At 51.5% G+C, this 12223-nt stretch overlaps 1 protein-coding gene across 4 annotated transcripts in view; it reads left to right on the top strand.

Annotated features, from left to right (window-relative positions):
- The window catches only part of GRIP1 (glutamate receptor interacting protein 1), a 681581-nt gene that overhangs the window by 662239 nt on the left and 7119 nt on the right, over nt 1-12223 (top strand). The gene's annotated exons all lie outside the window — the stretch shown is intronic.

Genomic DNA, 12223 nt, shown 5'->3' with positions numbered 1-12223 from the left:
GATATTTACTAGCCCCATCTATAGGACAGGGGAATCGCAAGTACAAAATAGAGTCACTTTTCTTCTGGAGTAAAACAGTCCCCTCCAGGGAAAAGTATCGATAGCCCAGCAATACAAAAGGCCCGTCTCCCTTTCCCTCCTGCACTGGCTGCCTTTAGCACAGATAGTGATGGTGAATTGGATGTGCAAATTGTTACAGTTGAGGTCAAAAAATGGCTGTGCTGAAAATAGATCCTGTGAAAAGTTTTTCGAAGGCATCCTCCACTGACCCAGCACAGTGAGTGGCCGGGGATGGACTGGCTGAAGCTGTGTCGGTGTGTGGATCAGGAGGCCTCGCCATCACAGACACGGGTGCGCCAGCTTTACCTAATCAACGCGCTTCACTTCAGTGCATTTCCCTCATAGCTTCCCTTCCTTCTGAATTGACCTCAAACTAAATAAGACTCTGAAAAATAGACGGTGGCTGGGCATCACGTGACACCTAATAGGACCTGGTGAAGTGGCGGAACCTGCAGCCGACTGTACGGGATTCTCCGAGTGGTTTTTGCTCACATCTCAGGCCTCTCTTCCTTTCTAAGTGACGTCAGTTGCTCTGATAGGCCAGCCACGTGTGGCTGTGAAACCTTCAGGGTTGAAGTGGTCGGGAGGAGAAATGGTCATGAGAAGTCACTTCGCTCAGAGCCGAGACCTTTGCCTGGAGGTGCCTTTTGAACTCTGGACGATTAGCTGACACCTTGGAAAAGCACAGTGACGTGTTGACAGACCTGAGTGATCCTTCACTGGGTACCACCAGCCTGCACCAAGCCTTTGTGAAAATTACTCTCGTGTGATGCTGTAGAGAAGGGGCTAGGGCCGTGGTCGGCAAACCGCGGCTCGCGAGCCACATGTGGCTCTTTGACCCCTTGAGTGTGGCTCTTCCACAAAATGCCACGTTGCGGGCATGCACGTACAGTGCGAAGTTGACTTAAAACTTTAAGTAAAGTTTATTAAGTTAATTTTAGGGAACGTTGTGGAGTGAAAGAAGATGTAGTGTCGAGGACTGAGAAAGGTATGGTGAGATGGTTTGGACATAGAGAGAGGATGAACGGAAGCAGATAGACGAAACAAGTATACAAGAGGAGTGTGGATGGGAGAGTTGGAAGGGGTCGACCTCAGCGAATGTACCTCAATCAGATTGAGGACGTTTTTAGCAAAGGCCAGCTTAGGAGTACCCTAATTAAGTTAATAACAATGTACCTACCCACATAGTTTAAGTTTAAAAAATTTGGCTCTCAAAAGAAATTTCAGTCATCGTACTGTTGATATTTGGCTCTGTTGACTAATGGGTTTGCCGACCACTGGGCTAGGGAATTAGAAACACACCCCTCCCTCAAGTTGAAGACTCCCCCAGATGGAGTACCCAGCCTGACACGTGGGGTGAGGGTTTGTTTTCAGTTCCCTGAGCCCCTTGCGTGCACTTTCTAAGTGGACCTGGTGGAGGAATTCCCCAGGAGCTGGGAAGAGCCGAGCGAGAGGCTGGGGGCGTGGGCAACACACCATTCTGAAAACGTTTGTGTTCTTTTCCGGTGGCCATCTTTCTCGTGGCCGCTGGCGCTTGGAAAGCTGTCTCCATGAGAACAGTGTGGGCTGTTCCTGTCCGGGCCGGCGCCTGCAATCGCTTACTGTCGCTAGAAGCTGACCAGGAGGCTAGGCGCGAATGAGCAGGTATCCACCCCCATTCCTGGAGAGGAAGACAAAAGGAAAAGCTGCCCATCTCCTGGTGACGGACGACTAGCGCCTTCACACAGCAGAACAAAGTGTGGGCTTGTCTTTCAGTGTCTTGGGTTTCATCTGACTCTCATTGTTTGCGCCCATGTTCCACCGAGTCTTCCTAGCCATTCTTTCTCTTCTTTAGACCTTCAGAAATCCTGAACTCAGGTCAGAGTCTAAGCGGTTTCGTTCATTTCACGTCATTTGCTGTGTCTCAGGCTCCACCAGGTCCTGGCAGGGCTTCCTTGAAGTTGTCTGGTTGTCCATCTTTCTCATGAGCCCAAATTGCCAGCCATCCTTCCTGACACTCGAGAACAAACAGAACTGAAGCCCCACTTCCCGTGTGGATGGGGAGGAAGTTGAAGCTGGACTGATGGTTTAGTACTTTGTTGGGGGGAGGCAGGCTGGGGGTCACTGGGAAGTGATACTCATGTCCCCTTGGACCACTGCCTGTCAGACTGTCCTGGCTGAGGCACACAGTCTGAAATCATTTTATCTCACACGTCAGTACACACATACACCACATTCATATATGAATGAATCGAAATTTTGTACACTGACATCTTCTATTTCTTATTTATTTCTTCTTAAATGTGATCGCATGAAGCTGGTTTTCAGGCTTATTAATTGGTCACAACCAAAAGTTTGCAGACCGCAGCCCTAGATAACAGTTTGGCGTGTGACCCTCTGCTGACCTTTTCTGTGATGACATGGGGTGCTTGTTCAAATGCAGGCTCCTAGTCCCCACCCAGACTTAGCTGGCGGGCATTTTCTGAGAGGTCAGGCCAAAAATCCCCCCTTTAGCAACCCCTTCATTGGATTCTGTTGCACCCTAAAGATGGAGTATCATCCCCTTGGGTGTTGCTAACCAGCAGTGACTCCTCTGTTTCGGTGAAGTCCCAGGCAGCACCTGGGTGATGAGGTAAAGAGATGAGGTTGCATCTTTGGCCCTGGAACTCTGAGTTTTATCTTTGCAATGAATTCTGGTTTGTCCTGCAGCTTATCACAGATTCTTCCTCTTTGCAAGTGAGGCGCCTGGGATCTTCGCTACAGTTTATTGATAACCCTTCTTTCCCGCCTGAAGCATTAATATCCTTTGGTGTCCACTTAATCCATTTCTGAGATGAAGTCCAGCTTCACTTTGCACAGTGTAAGACAAAAAAAAATTTCAGTCGAGTAGAAAGTTCCCCTCATTCAGAGCATTTGGACTTTCTAAAATCGTATTGACATTTCCTGTGCTCTGTCGTGCATGTTTTTCCATGAAATTACATGTCTTATTTGTATGCGACTATTTTTATTTTTCATTTCGCAAGGATATTTATTTCCACATCTACTGTTACTGGCGGCTTCTGGTGGCATTTGCGTCACTGGGAAGCCGGTTTGTTTCTTGTGGCTGCGTTTGCTGCCATCGACTTGCCCAGCCCCGCCAGTGCGCTCTGCGGTTCCCACGGGTTTGAGTGTTTGGAGAGGGGACTCCGTTCTTCCTGAGAGTACAAGCGTGTTCTCCTCGGAAGGATGCCCTTCTTGGTGTTCCATGGCAGCAGCTTCCACAGCCCTCCCCCCACACCCCCCAGAGGAGCAGGCTCAGCCCAGGCGGGAATGTGAAATGGAAGCACATGCTTATTCAGCCCCAGGCCTCTTCCTCACCAAGTATCAGGAGTTGGTGCCCAGATCAAAGGTGCCCTCACACCAGGCCTTCTCCGAATCTAGTGTAGCATAGCCTCACGAGAAGCTGAAACTACAAACTGGATGTCTGAGCCTTTTCTTTTGCCTGCCCCTGTGCTAGACAGCTCCTCCCCTTCAGGCGAGGAGTGATGAATGAGGGAGCGCCAGGCAGGTCGAGGCTCGGTCCCAGCCTGACAGTCCTCAGCCGCCTCACTTCCCAGATCCTCAGTTTGCTCACTTAGCACAGAGGGACAGCTCATTAGCGGGAGAAGAGACTTCAAAAACAGCATTTTCCCTGGGGGAGTTGCCACCCTTCAGATCTCGCCAAAGCCATGCACTGTCAGAACCCCAGAACATGAGGTCTCCTCAGGATCCCAGACTTACAGGAGGTCCAGCCAGCTGCCTCAGAGCCCCTTCCCGCCCCCCCCCCCCCGCAACAGAGGCGGGGATGTGGGCCAGAATGAGACCCAAAGGCAAATGGGGGTGTCTAGTTACCCGTCACCGCATCAGCGTGACCAGCGCGTTCTCGCCCTGTGAAACTAGAGCAGCTAAGTATCTGAACGTTGTTGAGGGAACATGGATTGTAGAATGAGGGTTGGAATTCAGGTTGTACATTTTATATAATGATTAGCCAACCCTGACAATCCTCAGGATGTATCATTTCGGTCAGCTTCCCTTGTCTATGCTCCTGTTAAAACAACTTTTCAAAATGTGAAAAACATAATTCATATGCAAATGATTGGCTTGTATCACATATCTATCTATAGATAAATAGATAGGTAGGTAGGTAGGTAGATAGATAGATAGATATGCTCATATTCTCAGGCTGTGGGAGGGAACAAATGTGGGAGTAAAATTCCCAATTTAGAATAAAGATGCTCAGTGTCTTACAGGGAAATACAGCAAAGCCTTTGAGGTTGTCTTTTCTAATGGAAAAGAATCATTTGCATTCTACCAGACAGAAGTCGCTTTGCATCCTATCACCTTGAGTCTGAGCTCTGCTCTGAGCAATAGAACTGGTAAGTCAAACAGAGTTGCGGACCCCTAGACAAGGATGGCCCTTGGGCAGGCTTGATAGACAGTGGGGGGGGTGCCTTACTTCTCACTTTTTGACCATGTGTCTTGTCCCTTCCGTCCTGGATCCACCACCACCCCTCTTCAGAGGGGTGCCCAGCTTCCCTTAGGTCTAGCGCTGGCCTGCAGAGCATTCATCTCTACCTGATGTCTCTGTGGTGATCAAATATGTTTATAGGTTGTAAGAGACTCTGTTATCTATAAGATATTCTGTCATCTGGCCAGCGGGTCAGCTCTCTGAGGGTCACCCTGTCTCCTGACTGTCCAGGTGCTTGGAGAGAAGCCTGCTGGCCGCCTCCCTCCGCCGTGGCTCTGCCCTGCTGCTTGCCTAGCAGATCTGTGGTAGGACGTGATCATGGTCCAGCCCGGGGCTCATCTCTTTCTTTCCCCAGGTGGGGCGCCGAGATCTTTCCTTGCTTGAGAATCTTTGTAGTGTTGGGCCACAGCAATCCCTGGAATGAGGAAATGCAGTCAAGACTGTTCGTGCTCAGTGCAGCAGGAGTTGGTCAGTTGTAACTTGTTATCCTTCCTGAAGGACAGGGAGCCTGGCCCTGAATTCCCCGGGCCCAGAGGGTGGGTGGAAGGCAGGTCTCCCACCCAGAGGAGCAGGTGGCCGCTGGAGCCAGGAAGCCCACTGGGATATTGTGACTTATAGTAAGGCATGTATCCCTGGTCCATGTCCTCGCGGCACGGGGCTCCAAAAGCCCTTGGAATGTCCTGGGTGTGGAGAGCGTAAGGGTGTCTTTAGCTGTGTTAATGAGGTGGCTTTTGGACAGGACCTAAGGAGGAGGGAAGGGAGAGGGCTTGGAGGTTGAATCAATCACCAGTGGCCGATGGTTTAGTCAAGCAGGTCTAAGTAAGGACGCCTCTGTAAAACCTAAAAGGAGAGAGAGTGGAGAGGCTGGTGAACACGTGGACGTGTGGAGAGAGCGGTGCACTCACGGGGACTTGAAGCTCCACCCCTTTCCCCACACCTTGCCCTGTGCGTCTCTTCCATCTGGCTCTTCTTTTCGTATCTTTTATCATAAACGGGTATTTTAGTAAGTAAAGTGTTTTCCTGAGCTCTGACAGCTGCTCTAGAAAATTATCAAACCCAAGAAGTGGGTTGTTGGAACCTCTGATGGACAGCCCGTTGGCCAGAAGCCCAGGTGATAAGCTAGACCTGCAATTGGCACCTGAAGAGGTTGGGGGGCAGCCTTGTGGGACGGAGCCCTTAACCTGGGGGATCCGATGCTATCTTCAGGCAGATTGGGTCAGACTAGATCTGAATTGTAGGACACCAGCTGGTGCAGCAGCATTGCTTGGCGGTGGGGGGAAACACCCCCTGCCCCCTACACACATGTTGGCATTGTGATCGTGACCTTTTTACCCACAGAGGCCTGCAGGGAATGAGGTCAGTAAGTTGCAGAAGGAATCGGGAAGGGTCAAGAGCTGGAGGAGAGCCAGGCCGGAGCAGACCTGGCAGGGGAGCATGAAGGCCAAAGCAGCGGGCCGGTGCTGTGAGGAACCAGCAGCCTCCTGGGCAAAGGTGCCGGGACAGACTCGCCGCCACTGCTGGCTGGCTTGGTGGCAGCCAGAGCACATGGAAGGGGCCAGCGACAGAGCTGACGAGGACACGGTGTCCGTCAGCTGCCATGGCTTGGCTTGATCGCCTGGAGAATTGGGAGAATGATCTCACGCTTGCCGCTTTGATCTGATGTGAAATGATAGACAAGAGGTGGTCTGCACGAATGGAGAAAGCCAGACCTAAAAGCCGGGCGCTCCCTTGGTTGGGACTCAGCTCTCCGAGGGCCGGTCAGCCCCTGACTTGCTCACACTTACACTGGTTCTCTCACTGTCGACCCCCGTGCCACGGCCCTGCCAGGGAGCAGTAGAAGGCACAGTGTGAAGCAGCTGTCCCTCCTTCTCCTCCGCCAACAGAGACTCACAGATGGGAGGGCAGCCGCTGCCTTCTCTGACCCAGTGAGTCTTGAAAGCCAGGAGTTGGAGAGGCATAAACAGACATGGCCTCCTTCCTCTTGGGCTGGAAGAACGCAGCGGGGAAGGCCGTGCTTTGTTTTTCCTTTCAGCCCCCCAGGTAGTGCAGGATTGTTCTCAAAACTGCCGTGCTGGGAATTGTCAGGTTTGAAGAAACAAGGCGACCTCCGCAGAGCCTGCAAGAATGAACTCAAATGCCTGGTGATTTACGGGAAGACCAGTACCACCTCTGAGAAGTCCTTAAGGCCTTAGGACGAGGGGCTGAGCATAGAGAGGCTGCAGTGCGTAGGAACTGCTCCGGGGACACCTGTCCCTCAGAGTGGCCTGCCGAAGATCGCAGGCCCAGCTGCCCTGAGCATCCACGCGGGGACAGCTGGCTCCGCTGCGAAGCTTCTCTCACATGTCAGACTGAAAACACAAGCTGGAGGTCTCTGATCTTTGCCTCAAGGACATTGTTCAGACGCCTGGATAGAAATAAAAGGCAAGGCTCAGCGTGGATGGCGGCGACCCCTCTGCCTCCTGCCCAGGCTCCGTTCTCGGGAGGGTTAGAAGAGTTGCAGCACATGCTGGCCAAGGGTTCAAAGGACCTGAGCTTTGTGGAGCTGTGTCCTTGCCGGAGTGTTATGTCCCATGTTCACTGGCCCTTTTAGAACAGAAAAATCTATCCAGGTTCCCTGGAGGCAGCCTTTGGTCTGCTCAGAATAGAGGCCCTACAAGATGAACTGGCTCACGCGGGCTGGGGTGGACCGGGAGGAGCTCTAGGAGCTGGAGTGTACGGGGATGCCCATGGTGAGGCCGGGAGGGCTCTATGGGAAGAAATCAGCAGACATGAAGCATTTTTCATCTTTTTTTGCTGGGCCGCTGGAAATGGATAAAGGCTGCCTGACCAGCTAGGAGATTATGTCCAGAAAAAAAAAAAAAAATCATGACTTGACAAACACAGCTAATGAGGTCAGATATTTTAGTACCTATATTTAGTACCAGCCTGTCCATCAACTTCAAGAGTCAGCATCCCCATTAGCAGGAAGGGAATGAATGTGCTGCCGAGTGGTTGGAGATCAAAAGCAATCACATGTAGGAAAGTGCCTGGGTAAGGGAGGCATGTGTGCAAAAACAAAAACAAAAACGAAATGGCCTAACCCCCGGCATGCTTAGAATTATTTTTGGACGGGAAATAAATCAGAAGTAACCACCACCAACCTCCAGTGGGACAGGGGGCGGCAGCTACCTGGCACAATTTATTATTGCTGCTTTGAGCGCCGTCAGCTGTGCTGCCCAGTTTTGTGAATTATTGATTTCTGGAATCTTATCTTTCGTGGTCCTTTAAAAATAATTTCATTTTCGTTATGTGCTATTTATAAGCTAGTTCCAGGAGAACCACAGAGTTGGCTATTAAAATTCAGTCTCTTCTCACCTTAGGAAATCTTTCCAGAGAAACAGGTTACTTTCCAATTTAAACCGCTTATTCGCCTCTTATGCAGAAGAGCTTACCACAGAGACACGTCAAGTCTGAGGCCCGGGAGAGTGAAGCCTCTTGGTCAACAGCTGTGCCCTTCACCTGCTCATCGGCTCTGCTTAGCATCCACCTGTAGTGTTTTGGTGAATGTATTCCCACTGGCTAGTGTTGGCATCGTTGGCTGCCACTCACCTTTCTGCCCCTCCTGGGTCCTGGCTGTGGAACAGACATCCAAGAACCACCGGCCACCTGAGCAATGAAGACGTCACTGTTGTGCCAGGCCCATGCCCAGTGCTCCCCCAGTGCCAGGATTCGGGGTCACTGTGCTGGAAAACATGCCTCAGAGCTCAGAGAGAAGTGGGCTTCCTAGTGCTGCTTGTGAGTACAGGCTTTGCAACCCTCCCCGGCGGGCCCAGAGTCTGCAGGGCAGACGCCAGTCCATGTACCCAACCAGCCGTAAGCACAGGGTCCCTAGGACTCACAGGACTGCACCTCCAGGAGGTTCCTGCCCCAGGTGTGCTGCTGGTCACTGGAGAGAACGTGGCCGGGAATAAAGGTGGGAAGGGGGCGCAAGGACAAGAGGTCCCACAGACAAGGCACAGACCAAGCCAAAGGGCACATAAGCAGGGACCCTGAGCAGAGATTTCTCCCTCTAGGAAACAGGGCCCGAAGGATGCAGGGTGCCACAATCCTATTAGCCACTCACCTCCTCCTCCTCTGTGTCCTCATCCCCCCATTCCTCTTCCACGCTTTGGGAGAGGAGCATGGGGAGGTGAGGGAAGGACTGGTACATAAGCCAGAAATGTTTTCTGCAATCAAGGCTCCTTGGAGGTATGGCTGATTCCAGATGGGGAACAAGAAATATCCACAGTGGGTCTGTGACAGCTGGAGCTAGAAAGCCAAGAAGTTATAACAAATGGGTCATATCACAAGGACATAGGAGTCAACATTAAGGACTCTCCTTGGTCAAAGATGAGATAATTTGAGCATCCAAAGTAACGATGACACAATTGATCACCAAAGGTTTATATTGATATTTTACTTAACAAAAGTCATTCCTCCTCCCAAAAAACCCTCCCTGGGACACCACTGGAAATATTTAGTCCCCTAATTTCCTATTCTAAGAACAAAAGGAAAGCATTAGCATTCCCTTTGCCGCTCTTGTACAAACTTTGTACTTCAGAGTAATCAAATAGCACTCATTGAAGAAAGGAGAAGTCCTCTTTACAAAAGAATTGTAGCTAATACAGAAGATATTATAGGATTAGAAAAAGATTATCACCCTGCAAGCCCTAATGAAAGTACTTATTCAATACTTTCAGAGCAAGGTCATCAGTGGATAAAACCACTAGATTAAAAGTTGATAGGGAGCCTTACAGTGGAGAAATTGAGCTGTCATCACCAGAACCCAATGTCTAGAGGACTCGACATTGACAAGATGACATAGGAAGCACACTGTCCATCTGTGATAATATATCTTTACTAGGGGCCCAGTGCACGAATTCGTGCACCTTGAAAGGAATTGTGGGCTGTGAGGCTGCAGTGGGGATAGGGGTGGGTCTTGGCCCATCCTCCATGCCCCAACCCAGCCCCTCCTGCAGCGGCCCCCAGTCCCATCTGCCAGCATCCCTGCTCCTGCCACCACTGCTCCCACGTGCTGACAGCGATGGCCCTGCTGATGGCACAGAGTGGTTGGGGCTGGCACCAGCAGCAGGTACAAGTGGGGGCTGCTGCCCCGATCGCCCCTTGGGAGCAGAGGGAGGTGGAGGAGACCTGAAGGGCAATGGGGGCTGGCAGCCACCGCTCGCACCCACTGACGGCACCAAGTGATCAGGGCCAGCACCAGGTGCTGGCAGTGGGTGCGAGTGCCAGGTGGGATGGTGGCATGCAGGAGCAAAGAATTTTCAGTAACCACCAGAGGCTTGCCCGAATGTTAGTGACTGGCACCCTGCCTTGGTCTGGCACCTCCGCTTACCTGCTCCACCATCTGGCCTTGGCTGATGCCCGCCATGTTCTGCGCTCTGCCACCTGCTGCTGATGCCTGCCATGTTCAGTGTGCACCCCCTGGTGGTCAGTGCATGTTATAGCAACCAGTTGTTCGGTTGTTCCGCAGTTTGGTTGATTTGCATATTAGCCTTTTATTATATAGGACTAGAGGCCCGGTGCACAAAAATTTGTGCACTCGGGGGGAGGGGGGGTCCCTCAGCCCAGCCTGTGCCTTCTCGCAGTCTGGGACCCCCTCGGGAGATAACGACCTGCTGGCTTAGGCCTGCTCCCGGGTGGCAGAGGGCAGGCCCAATCCCTAGGTGCAGCCCCTGGTCGGGCTCAGAGCAGGGCCAATTGGGGAGTTGGGGCGCCGCCCCGTCATGCACAGAGCAGGGCAGATTGGGAGGTTGTGATGCCACCCTCAGTCATGCTCAGGGTAGGGCCGATTGGGGGGTTGGGGCACCATCCCCTGTCACACTCAAGGCAGGGTCGATGGGGAGGTTGCGGCACCACCCCCTGTCATGCACAGAGCAGGGCCAATCAGGGGGTTGGGGCACTGCCCCAGTCACACACAGAGCAGGGCCCATCAGGGGGTTGGGGCACCGCCACTCTCACACTCAGGGCAGGGCCGATGGGGAGGTTATGGCTCTACCCCATCACACACAGAGCAGGGCCCGTGGGGGGGGGAGGTTGGGGAGCTCCCCCCTATCAGGCACAGAGCAGGGCTGCTCAGGGGGTTGGGGCCCCGCCCACTGTCACACACAGAGCCGCAGGGCGATCAGGGGGTTTGGGCGCTGCCCCCTGTCACGCTGATCCCGGTGCCAGGAGGCCTCTCGGCTCCGCTGATCCCGGTGCTGGGAGCATATTACCCTTTTACTATATAGGGTAGAGGCCTGGTGCATGGGTGGGGCTGGCTGGTTTGCCCTGAAGGGTGTCCTGGATCAGGGTGGGGGTCCCCACTGGGGTGCCGGGCCAGTCTGGGTGAGGGGCTGAGGGCTGTTTTCAGGCTGGGGGTGACTGAAGTTCCCAACCGCTCCTTTTTTTCTTTTCTTTTTTTTATTCTGGGCCAGCTTTACCTTGAGGCTTGGCTCCAGCTCTTAGGCCTCTGCAGGTTTCTGGCCTTTGCTTACAATGTTGGGAATCTGCTGGCTGAAGTCCTGCGGTATTTGTTACAATGTTTCTTAAACTGCCCACTCAGAGGCCTGCAGCCACAGGCGGGGAACGTTGGTTTCCTCCAAGGATCCTCCGTCACTGAGGCAACCAAGCCTCATGTTAGTTTCAAGCTGCCTGGCTGCTGGCCGCTATCTTGGCTGACAGTTAATTTGCATATCTCGCTGATTAGCCAATGAAAAGGGTAGCGGTCGTACGCCAATTACCATGTTTCTCTTTTATTAGTGTAGATACCCTTCCCCCTCTGACTCCAATCAAGCATCCAGAGCTCACATCTATTTAGAGGACATACGGGGGATAAAAGAGCATACTAATGACAAATGACACCATTTCCACAATAAGTCATCAGCACAGAGAAAACAAGATGGGGACATACTCTAGATAAAAGGATATTTAAGAGATAGAGCTCAGTTGGTATGGCTCAGTGGTTGAGCATCAACCTATGAACCAGGAGGTCATGGTTGGATTCTCAGTCAGGGCACATGCCCAGGTTGTGGGCTCGATCCCCAGTAGGGGGCATGCAGAAGGCAGCCGATCAATAATTCTCTCTCATCATTGATGTTTCTATGTCCCGCTCCCTTCCTCTCTGAAATCAATAGAAATGCATTTTAAGGGTGCGGGGGTTGGGGGGAGGAGATTGAAAGCAAACATAATGTGTGGACCTTGTTCGGATTTGAGCAAACCAGCTCTAAAAACCACTTTTGAGACAATCAGAGAAATTGTATTATGGACTAGATATTGGAGTATATCAAGGAGTAAGGGTTGATTTTGCAAATGAATTAGTGGCATCGAGGTTACATAGGAAGAGCGCATGTTTTTTAGAGTTCATACTGAGGTACGTAAGAGTGAAATGGCATGAGGACTGGTATTTTCCTGAAAATACCACCCCCAAAAAGAAAACAGAAGGGTGGATGAAGTAAGTGTGGTGAGCTATTGATGGTTGTTGGGTCTGAGTGATGAGTATGTGGGGATTCATTGTTCTACTCTCTTTGCTCTTGAATGTGTTTGACATTTTTTTCATTGCTTTCTCCTAGCAAAACTTATTGTGGTAATTATTGCCCAATATGTTTATGTCAATTCATTATTCTGTGTACCTCAAACTTATACAGAGCTGTATGTCAATTATATCTTGATAAAATTGGGAAA

The sequence above is a fragment of the Myotis daubentonii genome, chromosome 2 (genome assembly GCF_963259705.1).
Source record: "Myotis daubentonii chromosome 2, mMyoDau2.1, whole genome shotgun sequence".
NCBI lineage: Eukaryota > Metazoa > Chordata > Mammalia > Chiroptera > Vespertilionidae > Myotis > Myotis daubentonii.
This window is presented reverse-complemented; position numbering and strand designations above follow the sequence as displayed.